Source organism: Macaca thibetana, chromosome 4 (genome assembly GCF_024542745.1).
Source record: "Macaca thibetana thibetana isolate TM-01 chromosome 4, ASM2454274v1, whole genome shotgun sequence".
Taxonomy (NCBI): domain Eukaryota; kingdom Metazoa; phylum Chordata; class Mammalia; order Primates; family Cercopithecidae; genus Macaca; species Macaca thibetana.
In genome coordinates this window covers 99,543,983-99,549,036 of record NC_065581.1, presented here as the reverse complement: position 1 = coordinate 99,549,036, position 5,054 = coordinate 99,543,983, and positions in this window count along the sequence as shown.

Genomic DNA, 5,054 nt, shown 5'->3' with positions numbered 1-5,054 from the left:
GTGTTTCATCATAAGAATCTTCATGTTTTGTCAGCTTGTAATTTCTCACTTTCCTCACTGGAATAAGATGGAGCTTCTTAGCAGTAAAAATGTACACACACTAATATGGTTATTACAATCAGTAGATTATTTGACTGGAAAATGACTTTAAATAATTATATCAGTTTTTCATATGGATTAACTATGCTTAATCAACAGTTAACTTTCTCATATATAATAATTTTTACCTTTTGTGGCAATTCCATTTTGCATTTCAAGTGTGATTTCTTGATTTTTGACATTTAATGCTGCTTTAGTTAGTATTATTATTATTTTTATGACTGGTTTTATATTTCAAGACGAATATTCCTGCCTTTCAGGGAATGATTTTTCTTTCATGTTAAAAGCAGAAATTATATAGAGTTGGAAATTAGTCAGAGATAAAGAGCTGGAAATATTAAACATTTCTAGCTGAAATCTCTTACTAGTCAGGTAAACACTTTTATGTCTCTTTGGAATCTTTCTTTGTGGCTCAAGGTACAGATCAAAGGAAATCCAACAACTTCTTCTCTTCTTTAGAAATAATAGCCTAAAAAAAGTAATTTTAAGAAGTTTATTACTGTTAATTTACATTAAAAATAAAAGATGAGAATAGTGAAAAGCATTTTAACAAATAAAATTGTTATTTTTCACCTCTGAGATGTTCTTACCTGAATACGTCAATTAAAATAACCTGATTTTATGTTTGGTGACTTTGGGTATGTATAAGTGAGCATGTGAGTTTGTGTGTGTGTCTGAGCATTATTTTAAAACAAGTAAGTTTTATATTATATGTAAGAATTACAGTACTATTACTAGAGAATGCTACATTATTGCATGCAAAACTTTTGGAGAACTGCTAGGAGACAAGTCAGAGATATTAACTTTATCTTTATGTAAAAGATTTTGGACATATACCAAAAATGTCTGAAAATAGTAATGTATAAATATAATGTGAATCTTATTAATATTTACATAATTAAGCACATTATCATCCACACATATTGTTTCCTTAAAAATTGCTAGTATAAGATTATAGTATTATTTAGGAGCAATTCAGTGTACACATATTTAACCTTTTTATTGTAGGTTCCAAGTAGCTGCAATAAAATAACAGCAAAAGAAACTCTGCATTTGTCCATGATACTATTTCATAGAAATAGAAATGGAAAGAAGTTGAGATTCTGTTGAAAGGGATGTGAGCAACAGAAATAACTAACTGAGAAATGATATGGCATCACAGGAAGTCTTTGAGGTATTCTACAAATACGTTTTATCATAGTTGCCATAATTTGTCAGATCATCTCTTAAGGTAATCTTTAAAGTTTCTCTCAAAACCTCAGCTTTCATTTTAGTGTTTGCTATTTTGCTTATAATATTTTGTCCTGAATAAAACTGGCAATAAAGTAGCTATTTTATGTCATCAATTTATCGTCAAATATCTATCCTATAACTAGTCATAAAAACTGCATTTCTCATATTATATAGTTCCTTATATTAGTAACCTTTCTAAATCTGATAATCAATAGAATGTGGTTTCACATCCTCTTCAGCATCGTTATTTTTTAAATTTGTAGTAATAACCATGCTAACCAATGTGAGATGGTATCTCATTGTGGTTTTAATGTGCATTTCACTAATGATCAATGATGTTGAGCACTTTTTCATAAGTTTGTAGAATGCTTATATATCTTTTTTTGAGAAGTGTCTCCTCACGACTTTTGCTTACTTTTTAATAGAGTTTTTTGCTTGTTGATTTAAGTTCCCTATAGATTCTGGACATTAGACCTTTGTTAGATGAATACTTTGTAAATATTTTATCCCATTACGTAGGTTGTCTATTCTGTTTATAGTTTCTTTTGCTGTGCAGAAAATATTTAGTTTAATTAGGTCCCACTTGTCAATTTTTGGTTGTTGTAATTGCTTTTTGAGAACTTAGGAATTCTTTGCCAAGGCTAATGTTTAAATGGTATTTCTTAGGTTTTCTTCTAGAATTTTTGTAGTTTGAGGTCTCACACTTAAATCTTTAATCAATTTTGAATTAATTTTTGTATGTAGTGAAAGGTAAGCGTCCAGTTTTATTCTCTTGCATGTGGCTAAACCAATTATCCTGGCACTATTTATGGAATAAAGTGTCCTTTTCCCATTGCTTATTTTTGTTAATTTTGTGGACGATTAAATGGTTGCAGACATGGTGCTTTATTTCTGTTTTATACTCTATTCCATTTGTCTAGGTGTCTTTTTCTGTACCAGTAGCAAGCCGTTTTGGTTGCTATAGCCTAACAGTATAACTTGAAGTTGTGTAGTGTGATTCTTCCAGCTTTGTTCTTCTTTATTAGGATTGCTTTGGCAACTTGGGCTCTTTTTTTGTTTCAGATAAATTTTATAATAGCTTTCTTTTTCTAATTCTGTGAAAAAAGATGTTTGTAGTTTGTTAGGAATAGCATCAAATCTGTAAATTTCTTTGTATGGTATGGTCATTTTAATGATATTTATTTTTCCAGTCTTTGAGCATGGAAAGTTTTTCTATTTGTTTGCATTATCTATGATTTCTTTCAGCAGTGCATTGTAGTTCTGCTTGCAAAGATCTTGCGTCCTTGCATAGCTCTATTCCTAGGTATTGTTTTTGTGTGGCTATCGTAAGTGGGATTGCATTCTTGATTTGGCTCTTACCTTGAACGTCATTCGAGTATAGAAATGCTACTGATTTTTGTACTTTGATTTTGTGTCTTGAAATTTCCTGAAGTTCTAGGAGCCTTTTGATGTAGTCTTCAGGGTTTCCTATATACAGAACTATATCATCAGTGAAGAGAGATAATTTGGCTTCTTCTTCTATTTGGATACCTTTTATGTCTTCCACTTGCCTGGTTGCTCTGGTGAGGACTTTTAGTACTGTGTTGAATAGGAGTGGTGAGATTGGCATGCTTGTCTTGTTCCTTTTCTTAAGTAAAATGCTTCCAGCTTTTGCCTGTTCAGTATAATGTTGGTGTGTCCAGAGTTGGTTCCTTCTGGTGTGTTCTTGGTCTCGCTGACTTCAAGAATGAAGCTGCGGACCCTTGTGGTGAGTGTTAGAGTTCTTAAAGATGGTGTGTCTCGAATTTGTTCCTTCAGATGTTCAGATGTATCCAGAGTTTCTTCCTTCCAGGGGGTTCATCGTCTCGCTGACTTCAGGAATGAAACCGCAGACCTTCGCAGTGAGTGTTAGAACTCTTAAAGATGGTGTGTCCGGAGTTCATTCTTTCAGATATTCAAATGTGTCCACAGTTTCTTCCTTCCAGGGGGTTTGTGGTCTCAATGACTTCAGGAGTGAAGCCGCAGACCTTCGCAGTGAGTGTTACAGCTCTTAAAGGTGGCGCGTCCAGAGTTATTTGTTCCTCTTGGTGGGTTTGTGGTCTCACTGACTTCAGGAGTGAAGCCGCAGCCCCTCATGGTGAGTGTTACAGCTCATAAAGGTAGTGCAGACCCCAAGAGTGGGCAGCAGCAAGATTTATTGTGAAGAGCAAAAGAACAAATCTTCCACAGTGTGGAAGGGGACCCGAGATGGTTGCTGCTGCTGGCTCAGGGTGGCCAGCTTTTATTCCCTTATTTGGCCCTGCCCACATCCTGCTGATTGGTCCATTTTACAGAGAGCTGATTGGTCCATTTTACAAAGTGCTGATTGGTCCATTTTACAGAGTGCTGATTAGTGCATTTACAAACCTTTAGCTAGGCACAGAGTGCTGATTGGTGCATTTACAATCCTCTAGCTAGACAGAAAAGTTCTCCAAGTCCCTACTCGACCCAGAAGCCCAGCTTGCTTCACCTCTCAATCTCCCCTCTAAACAGGACACCCCATCTGCTTTTGGGAATTGGGCAATGACTGCTCTAGCCACTTCCTGCCGGATAGGGGCAAAGAAGGAGCCCTATAGTTCTAGTGTCCTCCAGAGGGGAACTCTTTAGACCAGTCAAAGGGACAGCAGGTCGGTCCAGTGGTCCTCGGTAGAAGTTGTTAACTGAACTTTTGTGGGGTTCTATTTGTAAGATCATCTGTAGCTTGATGGCCTCAATCCTAGAGGAAACAAATTTGACAAGAAGGTTAAAAATCCAGGGCCCGAAGGACAGTAACAGCAAGATGGCTGCTGAGGGACCTAGAAAGGGGAGAAGTCATGTTGCCCAACTCCACAGGTTAGTATAAGAGTTTGAAAGGCATTGTCTGATTTCAGAAGCCTTTTCCTGTAAATGTCGGGCAGCATCTCGTACTATCCCTGACTGGTTCGTGTAAAAGCAACACTCTTCTCCTAAGAAGGTGCAGAGTCCACCTTGCTCAACAGTGAGGAGGTCTAGGCCTCGGCGGTTTTGGTAGCAAACTACTGTTGTTGAAAACCTTGTAAGTTTGAGATTTCCATTATTCTTTACTATTAATAAGACCTCTTTCAGTCTATAGTAACTTAGAATTGGTATAGATGGCTCCTTCCTGATTCTGTAAGTACTTTAAGGTTTGACTGAATGCAAATAGCTCACACATTTGAGCAGACCAATTATTAGGCAATTTTCCTAACTCTGCTTCTACAAGCATTTCCTTATCACTTACTGAATACCCATTGTGTCTTTTTCCCTTAATCACTTGGGAGGAAACATCTATGTCCTGTCCTGAAGGGAGTTTCTCCTTGATCTGGTTGGACCTTTGTATGGCAATTAAGATTTAGATACCCTGTTAGGAAACCTCCTGGGATAAGGATTTTTGATAGGAAGGCTATGGGTTGTCAGTGGCCTCAGTGCTTTCAGGTTATGCCCTTGTTTACACTGACAACAAGGTGGTATTGGAGTGTTATAGGGTCACGGAGAAGACCTTCAATTATCAATTATAGGTTTTAAATTTACCCTGGCTTTTAAAGGAATAGGGTACACTGTTTTTTCTTTACTACTTCCATCTCTCTTTCTTTCTCTTTGACTTCTTCTTTGTCTCTCTGACTCCTTCTTTGTCTCTGTCTCTTCCTCTCTTTCCTTCTGTCTTTAATTTTCTGTCTCTGTCTCTTTCTCTCTCTCTTTTTCATTTC